The following is an 18,766-nucleotide window of genomic DNA, read 5'->3' on the forward strand; positions in this document are numbered from 1 at the left end:
GTGGTGAAGAATGAGGTGGTCAAGTGGTTGAATGTTGGGATCATATACCCCATTTCTGATAGCCAGTGGGTCAGCCCGATTCAGGTTGTGCCTAAAAAATCTAGACTCACTATTATAGAGAATGAGAAGGGAGAAAATATTTCGATGAGGACCACCACGGGGTGGCGAGTCTTCATAGATTACAGGAAATTGAATGTTGCAATACGAAAGGACCACTTCCTGTTTTCATTCATAGATCAGATTTTAGAGAGACTCGCTAGACAGAGCTACTATTGTTTCTTAGATGGATACTCTGGATATAATCAAGTAGTTGTCCACTCTGATGATCAGGAGAAGACCACATTCACATGTTCGTATGGTACCTTCACATTCAGGCGTATGTCGTTTGGGCTATGCAATGCCTCAATGACATTTCAGAGGTGTATGATAGCTATCTTCTCTGACATGGTGGATGATGTCAAGGAGCTATTTATGAACGATTTTTCTGTGTATGGCTCTTCATTTGAGGATTATCTCCAGAAACCTACTCGAGTACTGAGTAGATGTATGGAGACTAATCTGGTGCTCACTTGGGAGAAGAGTCACTTTATGGTCCAGTAGGGGATAGTACTTGGACACATTGTGTTCAAGAGAGGGATCGAGGTGGATAGAGCCAAGGTTGAGTCGATTTCATGATTGACTTCACCTACTATGATGAGGCAGGTACATTCGTTCTTAGGGCATGCCAGATTTTATAGGTGGTTTATCAAGGATTTTAGCAAAATCTCTCAACCACTTTGCACGTTATTGGGCAAGAATCAGCCCTTTGATTTTGATGAGGATTGCATGAAAGCCTTTGAGATACTCAAAGATGCCTTGACTACTACGCCGATTTTGAGATCTTTGGACTGTACGCTACCATTTGAGATTATGTGCGATGCGTTCGACTATGCTGTGGGAGCCATTTTAGGGCAGCAAACTGATAAGAAGCCCTATGTGATTTACTACGCGAGTAGAACTCTGGCCGATGCACAAATGAATTACATGACAACAGAGAAGTAACTGCTTGTTGTAGTGTTCGCATTGGACAAATTTAGGTCCTATCTTCTTGGTTCCAAGGTGGTTGTCTATTCTGATCATGCTGCATTGAAATATCTTCTCAGCAAGAAAGACACCAAATCTAGACTCATTTGGTGGGTGTTGTTGCTATAGGAGTTTGATCTCAAGATTCGAGATAAGAAAGTTAGCGAGAATGTAGTAGCAAACCATCTTTCTAGATTGATCGTGGATTCCACTCAGGATCAGAGACCGATCAGTGATTCATTCATGGATAAGCAGATCATGGTCGTAGGAACTTCACAGTTTCCTGGTTCACAGATATTATGAACTATCTGCTTTCGAGACAGATTCATGTGCATTGGACTAAAAACGAGCGAGAGTGATTCCTAGCACAGGTGAGGCATTACTATTGGGATGAACCAGAGTTGTTCAGATATTGTGTGGATCAGATCATTAGGAGGTACATTCCGGAGAAGGAGTATGAGTCCATTCTTTATTTTTGTCATTCGTTAGCCTGTGGTGGGCATTTTAGCAGAAGAAAGACAGCTGCAAAGGTTTTACAATCTGAATTTTTTTGGCCAACACTCCACAGAGATGCTCATGAGTTTTATAGAGTGTCTCAGATGTCAGCAAACTGGGAATATGTCCAAGACGGACATGATGCCCTTGCTCCCGATTTTAGTAGTAGAGATTTTTTATGTTTGGGGCATAGATTTCATGGGCTCATTTTTGTCGTCATTTTTCAATCTATACATCTTAGTGACGATAGATTATGTGTCCAAGTGAGTCGAGGCAATGGCAACCAAGACCAATGATCATAGAGTGGTGCTTAAGTTCATTAAGCACAATATCTGTAGTCATTTTGGTGTGCCACAAGCGATGATTAGTGATGGTGGAAAGCATTTCAGGAATGTACAGGTAGCTTATCTTTTGAGAAAATCCTCTGTCAATCATAGATTCGCCACCCCCTATCATTCTCAGATCAGTGGACTAGTTGAGTTTTCGAATAGGGAGATCAAGCAGATTTTAGAGAAGACAGTCCGCCCAGACCACAAGTATTGGTCCCAACGCTTGGATGATACTTTATGGGCATATAGGACTACATGTAAGACCCCTATTGGCATGTCGCTGTATCGATTAGTATTTGGGAAAGCATGTCACCTCTCTGTCGAGTTGGAACGTAGGGCTTACTGGGCGATTAAAAAGTTCAATTTTGATATGACCTATGCTGGCAAAGAGCGTGCGTTGCAACTCAGTGAGCTAGAAGAGCTTAGGAATGATGCATATGAGAATGTCAAGCTTTACAAGGCTCGCACTAAGGCCTTTCATGATAAGCATATTATCCAAAAAGTGTTTGAGCTCGAGCAGAAAGTATGACTATTCAATTCTTATTTGCATTTATTTTCTAAAAAGCTTAGGTCACGCTGGGATGAACCATACATTGTGAGAGAGGTGTTTTTGCATGAGGCAGTGACATTATTTGACCCACATACCAAAGGCACATTCAAGGTTAATGGGTAGAAATTGAAGCCCTACATTTCAGATGACTCACAGGTTGGTGAGTGCGAAGTCTGGGATCTCGCAAAAGAGTAGGATCTTAGCGAGATGATGTATTATATGTGTATAGTAGGATTAGGATTTTGAGTTTCTGTGTTTTCATTTATTTGTTGAATCTATTTCTACTTAGATCATCTTTGTTGTCATACAGGTATATCTGACGCTTCAGTGTGTGAGTACAGGTTACCAAACTCAGGACACGGCTTTAGGAGTAGATAATTGGCAAGATCAGCATAAAACTAAGTGTTTGCATATGCTTAGTGGTGGAGCAAAATCAAGTCAATCATCAACTTAAGAGGCCATGCGCACATCAGGTTGTATCTATCCTTTCTTCTGTATTTATGTTATTTTCTTTAGTGTGCATATGCATTGCATTCTTACATTTTTGCATGCCACTAGGGACAGTGTCATTCAAGCATGGGGGGTAGTTTTAGATACACACTATTTATCCTATTTTGTTCTGCTTAGGTAGCTAAAACCATTAAAAATAGGTGTTTCAGAAAAAAAATAGTATATATAGATGTTTTTAACATAATCTGACAGTTTAAAAAAAAATTAAGCCCCATGAGGAAAAAATTTTTTGAACAAAGCTAAAAAGAGTGATTATGTATGTGAATTTCAAATAAAAGACTGTATTTGAATGTGAAAAGATCATTTTGAATCACAAAGTATAAGTATGCACAGTTGTGATAAACTACTAAGGAAATAAAAAATAAAAGAAAAAGTATGAGCTTGAAAAAAAAAGAAACTACGTTTAGTCATTGATGTCTTTGTATTCCCTAATAGTTGGGCTCAGACACGAGTTGAAGTGTTTGAGTTCCATGACAAAAAGGATAATAAAAGAAATTGCTCTTTGTCTAAGTCAGCATTTGTGGCCTATTTTATTCAAACAAGTAGAGTTTGAAGGGTGTTCTACACCTGGTGCCCTAAAGCCATTTGGTTTGGGAGTCACCAGCTTGAAAGTTCATTACATGGATTTCATAGAAAGCCTAAGAGATGTAGACTTTGCACTAGACAATAAGAAGACTATACTTAAACTATGAAAATGAAAAGTCTAGGGGCTCGAGCAATTAAGCCTAAGGGATACTCTGTATTTGATGCCCTAAGGTCGTCTGGCCTGGGAGTCATCGACCCAAAGCTTGTTACATGGGCCGCGGAAACTAGAAATTTGAAATAGTGCTCAATTGAAAGGAAAGAAAAGAATTGAAAAATGAAAAAAAAAATCCAAAGAAGAAAGAGAATGAGAGCTTAATGAAAAATTCATTGCTTAGAAGTAGTATGAAAGACTGTACAGAAAACATACAAGTGATGAAAAATGAACAATAACTTGATAATACATGATTTTCTGAGAAAGAATCATAGATAAATGCAATTTTTTGAAAAGTGAAAGAAAAGTTTTTACCGTGGAGGCGTAGAATCTCTAAATGTGTTCTGAGAATGAAAATTACATGAAGTATTTGCTAAAACTAATTTCTTAAATTGCTTAACATTTTTTAGAAAGAATTTGAATTTCTGCATGACATTGATGTTTGTGGGTAGCATCACTGCAAACCCACATGAGACCTTACTCGTCCACTGGGGTAACCCAGGGGTTTAAAAAGGACTTAATGCATGAGCTAAATGCAACCGTGATTCCTACGAAAGTGAGTTAGGTCATTAATAATTTGTATTTTTTTTGTGGCTAGTTTGTACACTACAAGAAAATACGTTGTTAGCGACAGATGTTAGCGACGGAATTTTTCCGTCGCTCATTAGCGATGGATTAGCGAGCGACAAACATCCGTCGCTATAATTAATGGATCTTATGAAAATAGCGACGGAAGATAGTCAGTCGCCTAGTCCGTCGCTAATTAGCGACGGATGTTGCGACGTACTGTTTTGTCGTTACGATCGCACCAATTACCGACGACGTTCGCGACGGAATCTAGTCCGTCGCTAAATAGTGACGGATGTGGCGACAGAATATCATCTGTCGCTATTTTCGTAAATTTGATTTTATGTTGGTTTAGCGACGGAATTAATCTGTCGCTAAGCCATCGCTAACTTTCGAATAACCCTAATCCCATGCAGCTTTTCCTTTTCTTCTTTCGCTGCTCCCGCCGTTCGCCGCTCCCGCCGTTCGCCGGTCCCACCGTCCGCCGGTCCCACCATCCGCCGGTCCCACCGTTTGCCGCCCGGAGAAAGGTAAAGGACGCCCCCATGCCGTTTCCGGCAGGGGGTTAACCCCCTCCCGGTTCACGCAGAGGGTTAACTCCCGTTTTCACGCAGGGGGTTAACCCCCTCCAGGTTCACGCAGGGGGTTAACCCCCTCCCGGTTCACGCAGGGGGTTAACCCCTGTTTTCACGTAGAGGGTTAACCTCCTACCGTTTCCGGCAGGGGGTTAACCCCCTCCCGGTTCACGCAGGGGGTTAACCCCCTGCCGGAAAACGCAGGGGATTAACCCCCTGCGTCCCCTGCCGTTTCCGGCAGGGGGTTAACCCCCTTCCGGAAAACGGAGGGGGTTAACCCTCGTGTTTTCCGACAGAGGGTTAACCCCCGCGTTTTCTGGCAGGGGGTTAACCCCCACGTTTTCCGGCAGGGGGTTAACCCTCTGCGTTTCTTGCAGAGGGCTAACCCTCTGCGTTTTCTGGCAGGGGACCCTTGCCCCATGCCTTTCCGACAGGGGGTCGACCCCGGCAGGGGGTTAACCACCTGCCGTAACAGGCTGGGGGTCGACCCACTGCCCGAACAGGGGGTCAGTTAACTCCCTACGTTCTGTAAGGGGGTTAACCCTCTATGTTCTGTAAGGGGGTCGACCCCCTGCCGGAACAGCAGGGGAGTCGACCCTTTGCCAGAACAGTTTTTTTTCGTGGTGACTTCATTTTAAAACAGTGTTTTTTTGTGCAGATTTTTCAACGGAACTCGCTTGTGCCCCGCCACCCATGGTAAGTAAGTGACAAAAACAATGTAAATCGGGTAAATACCCGTGGTGAGTAAGTGATGCAAGTGCATCACATGTTATTTAATTTATTGAATATAACACTTTATTGTTCACACACTCACTTAGTTGTTGATATCTAGGACTGCTTTGTTGGAGTTCGGAGATCATGCTGAGCATGATTTTAATATATGAATATGGAAGTGTTCTTATTTTTGGAGTACGAAGTCCATGCTAGGCATGGTAGTAGTTAGTGGGATATTGAAGTGTGTTTGCTGTAGGTACATGTTTGACATTTGTTTGATATGAATTATTTCGATATATTGCAATGTTTGATGTGATTGTATCCATGCTTGCATGTAGTTACTTTCAATTTGATTATGTCTTCCATGTGAAATTGTATACTGAAAGCATGCTTCAAATGAATGTATCATGTCATGAATAGTTTGAACATAAAAGTATTAAGTTATCAATGCATGTATCATAATTCTTGTGATTGTATGACATCATATATTGCATGATAAATTTGATATTTTCTTCATCATAGCATTCTGATGGTTCTCTTTTAACTGGTTAGGATACTATTCGTAACATCATACGACAAAATGACTGCAAACCGTGAATGGATGTACTGTAGGATAGTGGACAATGAGTTATCGCATGAATATATAGATGGTGTTGACAGTTTTATTGAATTTGCAACGGCAAGTGTCAGTACAGTAGATCCCACAGGTCGGATTAGGTGTCCCTGCAAGATTTGTAAGAATAATCGATTTGTAGAACCTCATGGTGTTAGACATCACCTATACAGGAAGGGTTTTGTGAGTGATTATCAGAACTGGACGTTTCATGGAGAAGAATTCAAAAACGATTTTGATGCACGGGTGAATGTGGTGCACGATAATCCTTATACGGATTTGATATTTGATGCCGCAGAAACAGAACTGGGTTCTGCTATGAGTTCTAGTGATGTAAGAACTGCCGTAGATGAAGAATCACCAAACGATGCAGCTAGTAGATTTTATGATTTACTTAGAGATGCTGATGAGCCACTTTGGAACGGTTGTGAGAGTCACACTATCTTGTCTGCAGTTCTTCAACTAATGAATTTGAAGTCCGAGTATAATTTGAGTCAATCATGTTTTGACCGTTTGTGCATGATTGTGAAGAGTATGTTGCCCAAAGATGAGAAATTGCCACAAAATTTCTATCGTGCGAAAGTTATGGTCAACGCTCTAGGTATGGGTTACAAAAAGATTGATGCTTGTCCAAATCACTGCATGTTGTATTTGAAGGAGCAGGAAAACAACATATCATGCCCGTCATATAGGCATCCTCGGTTCAAGCCAAAGACAAGAGACACTGGTAGCACGAGATCAAATGAAGTTTCATACAAGTCGCTCTGCTACTTTCTTATCACTCCTAGATTGCAGCGATTGTATATGTCTTCAAGGACAGCTAAACACATGAGATGGCATGCAAATAAAGTTCGACACGATGAAAACAAGATCACGCATCCTGTTGACGCTGAAGCATGGAAGCACTTTGATCGTACTCATCAGAACTTCGCAATGAAAGTGCGAAATGTTAGACTCGGTCTATGTACAGATGGATTTAATCCATTTGGGGGTAGATCAACTTCATACTCATGTTGGCCAGTATTTGTAACTCCATACAACCTTCCACCAAGCTTGTGTATGAAACGTCCAAATCTTTTCTTGTCTCTGTTGATCCCTGGTCCGACCTCACCTGGCCAAAATCTTGATGTATATTTAAGGCCATTGATTGATGAACTAAAAGTATTGTGGGATGACGGTGTTACCACGTATGATGCCCACAAAAAACAAAATTTCAACATGAAGGTCGTTGTTCTATGGACAATCAGTGACTTCCCTGCATATGGTATGCTATCTGGTTGGATCCCACATGGGAGGTTGGTTTGTCCGTACTGCATGGAGGATTCCAAAGCTTTTAGATTGAGGCATGGAAGGAAGCCTTGCTGGTTTGAGTGCCATCATCGATTTCTACCCAACGATCATCCGTTCTAACGACAAAAGAATGCGTTTAAAGCAGGCACAACTGAAACAGAAGGTCCATCCTCAAGATTGTCTGGCATAGAGATTCTAAGAAGATTGTGATACTTTTCAGATGTATTAACAGATGCTCGCAGTCCTACACCCTTCCGTGGATTTGGGAAGGATCACAATTGGACGAAGAAATCTATTTTTTGGGAACTACCGTATTGGCCAACCCTATTGATACGACATAATTTGGATGTGATGCATGTAGAGAAAAATGTGTTTGATAATGTGTTCAATACAGTAATGAATATTAAAGGAAAAATGAAGGATAATCTGAAGGCCCGTATGGATTTAAAATTAATATGTAAAAGACCAGAATTGGAACTCAAAGAGTATAATGACAAAGTACTGAAACCAAAGGCAAAGTACGTGCTCGGACCTGATCAAATAAAACATGTATGTCAATGGTTGAGACAACTGAGATTTCCAGATGGATATGTCTCTAACATTGCTCGGGCTGTGAAGATTGACGATGGACAGTTATATGGGTTGAAGAGCCATGATTGTCATATCTTTATGCAACGATTGATACCCCTAGCATTCCATGATATGTTAGACAAACCTATATGGGGGGTATTGTCTGAGTTAAGTAGATTTTTCAGAACATTGTGCGCATCGGAGGTCGTAGTATCAGATGTAAAGAATCTCGAGGACTTTGTCATCACCACTGTTTGTCTGCTAGAAAAGATATTTCCGCCAGCATTTTTCGATGTTATGGAACATTTGATCATATATCTGCCATATGAACTAAGGGTTGGTGGCCCTGTGCAATATCGATGGATGTACCCATTTGAAAGGTATATGTTTTTTTATATTTGTCTCTTTAATGACAGATATTTAAAATTTGAAATGTATATTCTTGTCAGATGCATGTTCGACCTAAAAAAAAAGGTTTGTAATAAAGCAAGAGTAGAAGGCTCTATTTGTGAGGCGTGCACTTTAGAAGAGATTTCAAATTTCTCATCTATGTACTTCGAACCTCATATTCCAACACGTTACACATGCCCGCCCCGTAACGATGATGGAGAACAAGTAACTGTAGCTGACAAGCTGTCGATATTTCAATCACTTGGGCATGCATTTGGTAGTTGCCGATCAAGGCTACTGACAGATCGAGAGCAAGATGCAGCACACATCTATATTCTTTTTAATTGCTCAGCGATCAACTCATACATCGAGTAAGTACATGTATATGCAACTCAATTATAAATCCTTTTATGTTCTATATGTGGATACATGGCTCGGTAATATAAGTATTTGTGGTTTGCAGACGATTTGATCTGGAGTTGCAAAGCGAAGTTTCACATCTCACTGATGCAGAAGTACAAAAAGAACGTGAAACTAAGTTTGTGGAATGGTTGAAACAGTTGGTAAAGAAGCTAACATAAATTTTGTACTTATAAACAACACTAAGTTACTTAATTGATCGTGATCACAATCATTGTTTATGTCTGTGCGTAGGTTCGCCATGGTGATGTTAAAGATCAAGGAATATGTGAATTAGAAAATGGTCCGACCAAAGTTGTGCAATGCTACAACGGGTATATCGTAAATGGTTATCGATTCCATACAAAAGATTACGGTATAAACAAATCAACGATAAATAGTGGCGTGTGTGTCAAGGGTAGCAGCTACGGTGAAAATGAACATGATTACTACGATGTTATAGAGGAAATAATGGAGTTGACTTAGGCATGAATAACAGGGTAACTTTATTCAAGTGTCATTGGTTTGATCCAACTGCAACAAGACTCGACAAAGCTCCAGGCATTGTGGAGGTGAATCATAAATCCAGGTTTGGAACATATGAACCATTCATATTAGCCTCGCAAGCTCAACAAGTTTATTATACTTCATATCCGAGTATAAAAAAGTCAGATAGAAATGAATGGTGGGCAGTTTGCAAGGTGAAGTCCAAACTAAACCCCGAGTATGATCAGTTACAGGAAGATGAGTTAGCTGAAGACAGCGATTACTATCAATTAGATGATGTCTATGACTTCGCTTAAGGTCATTATGTTGCGCATGATATGCATGTCATATCTCCATTGGCTGATGAAACATTCATAGAGGAATGTGATCCAAATGATGTACCAAGTAGATGGCAAACAATGAAGAAGAAGAAGAAGAAGAAGAAGAAAGTCAAACTAGTGACGAGGAAGAATTCTAAAGCTAGTGAGCAAAATCTTATACTACAAACCTCTATTTAAATGCATTGCAGTACTTGATGTGAGTTGTATTTATAAACACCCCAAATTTTCCTTATCTATTCTTAAAAATCCCTCCTCGTGTAGTGCCAACCCTGTAGGTCAGTGTAGGAGTCAAACCCCGAGTCAGTTTCAAAAAATCAATATTTTACCCATTTTCATTAGGAAAATTACCATTTTACCCCTAGGTCATCCCGGACCCCAGTCAGTCGGAGTCAACTAAGCTCATTGGTTAGTTCAGAACATTTAGAATATCAGTCATTTCAAATTCATTTGAGCTCACAGTGAGAAGACCATTTTCATTTCTGACAATTCCTGCCAAAATGGGATCATTTCTTCAGAAATGAGCTCATTTCTTGCTCAAATCCAAGCCAATTGTCTCTGAGTCAGTCATTCACAGTCCGTCTTATCCCCCAGAGTATAACTTGAGCTCACCAGGAGTTCGAGTGCTCCTGTTTCAGTTCAAAACCATTTCTAAGTGTCCTGGAGCCCATTTTAGTCCATTTCAGCTCTTTCAGCTGAAAATGAGCTAAGTTCAGTCAATTGAGCTAGTGTTCGAGCTTCGATTTTAGTTCATGTCAGTATTATTGATTTTTTTTTAGCTCAAAGCCAGCTCAAATTCGTAATTCATTTCACTCCAGTGACCATTCCGTACCATTTCTCTAAAAATGGCAACTTTTCTTGAAAATTCAGTCGGAAAAATCAGTTGAGTCAGTGTCTGGTGAGTTCATTTGAGTTTTGAAACTCTAAAACCCAGCTCAATCTAGCTCATCTCAGTTCAATTCAGCTCGAACCCCAATTTTCAGTGTCACTCTGACCCAGTAGAGTCCCGAAAACCATTTCTTGAGCTATTTTGCAAATTTTATCAATTTTAATGCTTTTTAAACTAGTACAACTGCCAATCGGGGTCTAACATCTAAAATTCTTCATTCAGGGTCTGCATTTCGCATGTCATTTTTTATCATTTCATATCATTTCTTAGCATTTCATAACATTTCATCACATTTCATTTCATTTTCGAAGTCCAGAACTCCAGTTTTATAAATTTCAATCCAGATTGAGTTTTAAAAGTTTTCAGAAATCAATTTCAAACCTCAGGTTTGTCAAAATTGACATTTTTACCCCCAAGAGTCTAAATTTGGAAATATTTTCTCAAGAAAAATAATCTGGATTTATTTCAAACACAAATTTTTGAATTCTACACTGGATTTGCTTCGCAACGGGGTATTGAACTTCAAAATCTGAGCTCGTTTCAAAAACTGCCAAAAATAGCTCGTTTCGTCTGGAATTAAATTTGGAAGTATTTTCTCGAGAAAAACAATCTGAATTTCTTTCAAAATTAAAATTTTCAATTCTATATTGGATTTGCTTCGCAACGAGGTAATGAACTTCAAAATCTGAGCTCATTTCAAAAACTGCCAAAAAATAGCTCATTTCGTTTGGAAACTTTCTGAAAAGACTATTTTACCCCTCTAATCGTCAAAATGAATTTCAAAATCAAAATTTGGACCCGCTCTGAGATGGCCCATTCATTTACATTTCTATTTTATTTAAAAAAAAAAAAAGATGTTTTTTTTATTTGTTTATTTTTGTTTTTATTGATTTTTATTTATTTTTTATTTTTATTTTTTTTAGAGAGGTGGGACCCACGATGGGGTCGCCCAAACCTCCAGCCCACTTCCTTTCTTCTTTTTCCTCCATTTTCTTTTTTTTTAATTTTATTTTTTATTTTATTTCTTTTCTTTCCCTCTTTCTTTCCTCTTTCTTTTTCTTTCTTTCTTTTTTTCTTTCCTCTCCAGCCATTCACGTAAGCCTCTCTTCCTTTCCCTCTTCTTTCTTCCCTCCTTTCCCTCCTTTCCTTTCTTTTTCCTTCTTCCCCTCTTCTTTCCTTTTCCTTCCCTTCCTTCTTTCCCCTTTCTTTCTTATTCCCTCCCTATTTTCCTCCAAAGAAAAATGGCTACAGCCATTCACGTACATGGGATTCATAGAATATCTTTAGGAACTCAGGTTTTGATTTTCATCAAAACCTAAGTTAGCATAAAAAGCTAAAAGAAAAAAAAGATACAGGAGCCTATTCCGAACTCACGTCTTTCTCCCTCTCTCTCTTCCATCTCTCTCATCACCCTATCTTCTCCCATTAGCTTCAGCCATCTTCAACATATCAAGGGGCAGCTGCTTCTTCCTCACATAATTTCATCATCACAGCAAAGGCCACCCTTTGCTCCAGTCGATCCAGTTACTTCCTCTCTTTGGTTGCAGTCATAACCAGCTTCTTCCAAGTAGCTGACTAGTCCCAGCCATCTCCTTCCACCAGTACAGTCACCTGCAGCCTCCAACACCTCTAGTACAGCCACTGCATCCTTCAAGATCTCCAGCAAAAGGAAGCAGTTGCCTGCTTCAGCCCATCTCCTTCAACACCTTCAGCAACAAGCCCTCCTCTCCGATCAAGGTGACAGCCAAAACAACAAATCTCCACCTGCTTCAACAGTCCAGCATCTCCACCAAGGTAGCCCTCCTCTCCAATCAAAGTGACAGCCACAACAACAAGTCTCCTTCAAGGTAAAGTAAGAAATAAAAAAAAAGAAGCAAAAAGAAAAACTCTGTCTGAAGGTGCAATGAAAATTTTTCATATGATGTTTACATAGATCTAACACGAATACAGTTTAAAACCGGATTCACGAGTTTCTTTATGAAGATTGAATGATGTGAAACGGTAGTCGCCCATGTCAACGCTATGCATGTAAGATGATCCATTCGGAAGATGAATCAGATCTCTTATGTCAAAAGCCAACAACAATCAATTTCATATCCCTTTTTTTTTATTTTTATTTTTTATTATTATTTTATGTTATTTTAATCATCATTTTAGTGAAAATCATATGCCTTAGGCATTTAGCTTAATTAGTTATTGTTTTTTCTTTTATTAGTTTCATTAATACATGTCTATTGCTTTATCATTTTTTTTAATTCATGTATAGAGTCTAGTTGTTATCTCATGTATGAATCTTCGTTGATAAATCCTAAAAATTTTGTATTAGACATTCTTGCGTGTTATTGATATTCTGCAAAAATTCTAGATTGGTTTGAGGTCAGAAATTTCATTTCAAAAGTCAAGAACCGAATCAAGTTTTGAACTCTCCAAAAATTTCAATCTCTGATTTAGCAGAAAATAACCTTCGAATTCATCCTTGTGGAGCATCCGGATTTTCCCCTACAAAATCACAGTGGATTCATGATTGAATCTACTAATTATCTGGAAATTTTTAGATTTTTACAAGAAGTTTTGATCTCTATAAAAAATCGGATTTCTCAGACCCCTGGGAAAATAACGATTTTCTTTCGTCAGGGTATAGACAGACCCTAATGCACCAAGTCCACCCAATCTTTAATCCGTCTGCAAAAACTTTCAACATGAAAGTTTTTTCTAACATAATTTTCTGTCATTTCCCAAAATTTGAGAATTTTTGGATCTGTTTCATTGTTTTTCCCGGATTTTCTCTTTCTGTCTAACAGATTCCAATGTCCAGAAATTTCAGAGATTTAGGTATCTGATAACAGTGTGGCCTTTTCCAAACCGTAACCCGAATCCCAATGATGTCAAAATATAAAATCTTCCTATGTTTGTCAGGAACATTTTCCCACAATTTCAGCCTTTTTCCCATCTGTCTACCATTTTTCCCATGTTTTCTACCGAAACCTATCTGTTTCCCCTAAATCCTAGAGTCGCCGGATTCCGATCCGACTTGCCGAAGTGGCACAACTCCGACCATAGGTCAAAACCAGAAAGTGTAAAAGGAAAAAATCCTTTCCTTACTGTCTTCTGTCACCCCATAAAATTTTGGAAATTTTTATGGAAATTTCATATCCTAAATCTCCTTTAGAATCAATATTTTAGGCAAAAATCACAAAATTTAAGGTTTTTATTTGAATTTCCATACTTAAAAATACAAAAAAAAAAAAATTGAGTTCCATTATGTTATTAGGGTTATTTTAGGTTTCCATGCCAAATTTGGTTTAATTCCAAGTTCATTTGCTCCATGTGTTAGTTTATCTTTAAATTCAGAAGCGAAAATCAAGTTAAATTCGATATTTTATGATATTTTCGCCATGTTAGGGTTTTTATCATGTACATAAGCATGTAGAATCATATTAGGGTTAATTTTAATCTCATTTGCATTTCATATTTTTCAATTTTGCAAAATTTATTTCAGAAAACCCTGGTTTCAAGGCCATAGTCTTGTTATCAGGGGTATTTTGGTCATTTTGACCTAAATTTCGAAATTTCAATTTCTAATTCTCCAAAATTTCATGCATATAATCATATTTTATCATATTATGTTTGATTTATTTCATTTGATTTTCAAAATTCCAAAATTTACAAAAATTCTTTCATAAAACCCTGATTTCAAGGTCATCAGGGGTATTTTGGTCATTTTGAACCCCAATTTCGAATTTTCAAGTTTATTTTCGAAATTTATTCATTATTTCTTATGTTTATATCAAAGGGGGGTATGAATTTGGGTTTATATCTGAATAATATCCGATAATTTCTCATATTTTTGGATAAATTCAGAAAAACCTACATTTTTGTGCTAACCTTGTTTTCTAGTTTTGCAGGAACATTCAAGAAGAAGACTTAGTTATTTCATTTATTTATTTTATTCAATTCAATGTAAAAAGAAATGTAATATTTGGAATAAGAGTTACATTTTCTACTTAGAATAGGACTGCATTTCATATAGTTTAATTTCTGCAAATTTCAATATGTGATGTATGATTCATGCATAGTTATTTCAAATTTACTATGGTTTACACGAATGGCACGTGCACAAGCTTTTATGGAGTTTATAAACTCGGTGGGATTCGTATTTATGGCCATAGTCAGAATACGAAGAAAACCAAGATTTATGATCTTTATATCAGCCACATTCAGCCTACACTCTTAGGCTAACTTCAAAAATGCACTGCATTTCTCAAAGTTTCAAAAGGAATTCCCAATTCCTCAATGAAATTCCCTTTTCAAATTCATATTCATTCATTCATATCATTCAAATTGCATTATTTTCAAACTCATTTTCCAATTTCAATTTCAGAAAATTCAATTTTCTCAAGAATTTCTAAGTCTTTCTCAGGATCTGATTTTCTCAAAATCCTAAGTTTTCAAATGACATTTCAAAGCATTTCCCAAGTTCAAATCAAGATTTTCCTATGTTTTCAAATTCTCAAATTTCAAAATCCCAAGTTTTCAGAAATCGATTTTCTCATATTTTCCAGTTTTCCTGAGAATTCATTTTCCATTTCAAAAGTCATTTTCCAATAAATTTCTTAGATTTTCTCAAGATTCTCAAATCCATTTTCTCATAAAAGCAATTCCAAGTTTCCAATCTCAAAACCAATTTTCTCAGTTTTTCAAGCTTTCCTGAGAAATCACTTTTCAATGCAAATTTCTGATTTCCAATGAAATTTAATGATTTTCCCCAAAACTCCAATTTCAAGCACTTTTCCAATCATTTTTCCAAATGCATTTCAATTTTCAAAAGCAAACATCATAGTTTCTCAAACTTGCATTTTTTAAAAATTTCATAGCATAAGCCTGATTCTTTGTGCATTCTAAAAAAAATAGAGCATAATTTAGCTATTTGAGTCAAATTAAAGCACGTAATTGATCCTTGGTTCAATTACCCCTGGTAAAGGCGCCAGGAATGGTTGAACCTCATACCGACAGACGGATCCCATTCCACGGAATTTTCCCGCAAATTTTAAAAACGGAGGCGAGTAAATTTTCAAAATCATTTTCAAAACTTTGGTCGAGTTTGACTCGCAAATTCGTTTCTCTCTCGCAAGGGAGGGGAAAAATTTTGCGATGATAACAAGTTTGGCGACCGTGATGGGATCTGTCTTCGTCTGATCAATTATGTGCTTTGACTTAGCTCAATTATCAAAATCATGCTCTTTGAACTGTCAACTTTTAATTTCTGATATCATGTGAACCTAGGAGCCTAGACTTGAACCCAGCTGACATGGATTGCATGTAGACTAGGCATGGTTTGGTAGGACCACATTGAGGAGAATTATGCATGCTCACTTAGACTTAGGTCTGAAATACAACATTCCTCAATCTAGGACTTGTATGAAAACAATGTTTGCTTCTTCAAAAGTTTTCAAAATTCTATCTCTTTAGGACTTAGAGCCCTCTGTTTGCCTGCATGTGATCATATTTCAAAAACCACCCCACCTATGTCTACCCGGTCTTCACGTTGCTGGGCTCTTTTCCAGAACCATAGTTCGGAACAGAGCCTCACAACTGGGCCACTTATTTGGGCTAACGCCCCCCTGCCACGTACCAAGGGCCATAGTCCAACGTATATCGGCAGGCGCTCAAGGATGTTGGGAAAACACAAGCCTAGAACCGAAGATGAATTTATATGCCACGTACATCGAGCCTCGACTCGAGTATATCGGCATAATTGGATTGAGCATAGTTGATCTGAGCCTAGAGTCAGGATTAGGGTCCTAAAGCTCTTTCAAAATCAATGCATTTAAAGTCAGCTTCTTAGGGATTGTTGTATGTGCATAATTGTTAGTGAATGTATGATATTCATTTTCGTCTTATTTTCTCATATTTTTCCCAATTTTTCCAAAATACCAAACAATTTTCCAAAATACCTCATTGTCCATCTTTTGTGAAATATCTCCTTTTTCTAAAAAAAACCCTGGACGATTTTTCAAAATTATCCACATTTTCCTTCAAAACTCCAGGAGATTTTCCATTCTTTCGTTCCTCTGGACTTCGAATTTCCAGCTTTCATTTTATCCTGCCTGCAATTTTCAAAATTCTTGTATTTTTTCCAAAGTCTAATTCCAGTCTTCTTGTCTTTCAGTCCAATGGCATCTAGTCAGCTCGATTCTGTTTTCCTGAGGGTCACATCTTCTACGAGGTGCGACAAAGTCTTCCTGAGCATCGATCTCTTAGCACCGGACCCTTCTTCCCCCGGTGGTACTATGTCTGGTTCAAAAACTTCTCTCGTATGTTTCCAGACCACTTGAGCGATTGCGGGTTGGAATTGGCATCTGCAGTGGGAAACTTGACAGTCAACGGCAATCTGATTCATGCACTGGCAGAGCGGTGGAATCCGCGCACTTGCACGTTCTGGTTCCCGTGGGGCGAGATGACACTACTGATGGATGAATTTTCAAAGATTATGGGACTGCCTGAGCTAGCCGGTCAGCCTGAAGATCCGTTAGAGCAGCAGTTTTTTATCAATGTCAAGGGTCTGGACCCTAAAGATGTCGTGGCTCACATGACAGGGCGTAAGTCTTGGCCACTGATTGAAGAAAATGGGAATGAGTATGTGAGCCTAATCGAGATCTACCGGCAGTATGAAGAATTCGCAGAAGTTAGCTCATTGTCCAGGACAGCTCAAGAGAGAATTCAACATGCGATGGTTTTGTGTACTGTGGGACTTGCTTTCTTTCCAGATGGACAAAATTATGTGGATGTCAGAATAGTGCAGTTTTTGAGAAGATGGGGAAGTCGACAGACCAGCCATCTCTTGATAGCCATGGCCGCGCTTGCTTTTCTATACAGAGGACTGACCCGCTTCACACTTGGAGAGTTCATCCTAGTCGAGGGATGTACCTATGCTCTTCAGTCTTGGTTCCTTAAGCATGTGCTGACCAGAGCTAGTTCGTTCAGATACAACGGCAAGGAACTTCTTCCAGTTGCGCGCTACCGATTCATGATCGATTATCTGCAGGAAGAAGAAGAGGTGTGGGACTATTTTGATCGAGAATTATTGTCTCCCAGATACACCTATGCATATGACAAGAGATTCAAGCTGCTTGGTCCATTCTTCTGCGCCTACTATCATCCAGAGCGGTATGTTCAACCGTTTTCGCAGAGGCAGAAGTGCATAGAAATGCAACTACTATCAGGGGTTATGCCAGAGTTCAACCTTGCATCAGCGTAGTGGTCTGGAACATAGCATTCTGCCAGATATGACTGTGATTTTTTCATCATTCTCACTCTTTTCCCTGGTCCTCGTGTCTCTGCTGATCATTAAGAGTGGTGGCAGACTGTCTATATGCTCCCTCTTTCCCAAGTCCACTATTGATGCAATCATATTTTTCCTTCAATAAAAAAAAAATCCTTCAATTTTCATTCTATCATGGTTTGAGGACCTCGCCTAGGTGACAAGGCATATTTGCAGTTGTTCGTTCTCCTTGCAAAGAATGACAACATAATTGTCGTGACTCCAGCGGCGACCCAATCCCTAGTAATGGGATGTTCTTTTAATTATCTACCAAATTCTCATCAAATATTCTTCTTATATTCATTTCTATCCTAAATCTTCATCATCGAAATTTAATCATCTATCTCATTCTGTAGAGAGCATTAGTATTCCCAAGTGGTTCAGATCAGATCAAGCAAGAGGACACCACTGTGTTAGTGCATCAGTGATTTTAGAAGCAGAAAAGAAGAAATGGATTCTCCAAGATCTGCCAGAAGACAGAGTATGAATGATAGGGATGACATTGATCAGGCTACATATCAGATGTTCAAGAAAATGATGATTAGGATGATGTCTGAGCAGGCTGAAGACAGTTTCAGAAAGGCTCTCATCAAGGAGAAGACATCTGTCTCCTTCTCTCAGAGTATCACTGGTAAGAGCAACGAGCGATTCAGTGCATGTCTGCCCGATATTTTATTCTCGCCGATGTCCTCTATCATCGTGGATTCAGTTTTGAATATTCCAAATGCCTAGACGAAGAAGAAGCCAAAGAAGTTGTGCAAGAAGCACATGAAGGCATTTGTGGTGGTCACGTTGGCTACCAAACTCTTGTCAAACAAATCATCCGAGCAGGATATTACTGGAGAACTACGCAACAAGATTGCTATCGTTTTGTGAAGAAGTGCGTTCAATGTCAGATGCATGCACCCTCCATTCATGCGCCAGCAACATAT

General features: G+C 38.8%; 1 pseudogene; it reads left to right on the top strand.

Annotated features, from left to right (window-relative positions):
* Positions 1-588: 588 nt before the first annotated feature.
* LOC149816908 (uncharacterized) lies at positions 589-2,559 on the top strand (annotated as a pseudogene).
* The last annotated feature ends 16,207 nt before the right edge of the window (positions 2,560-18,766 follow it).

This window comes from Nuphar pumila, chromosome 14 (genome assembly GCF_984573655.1).
Source record: "Nuphar pumila chromosome 14, dmNupPumi1.hap1.1, whole genome shotgun sequence".
Classification (NCBI taxonomy): domain Eukaryota; kingdom Viridiplantae; phylum Streptophyta; class Magnoliopsida; order Nymphaeales; family Nymphaeaceae; genus Nuphar; species Nuphar pumila.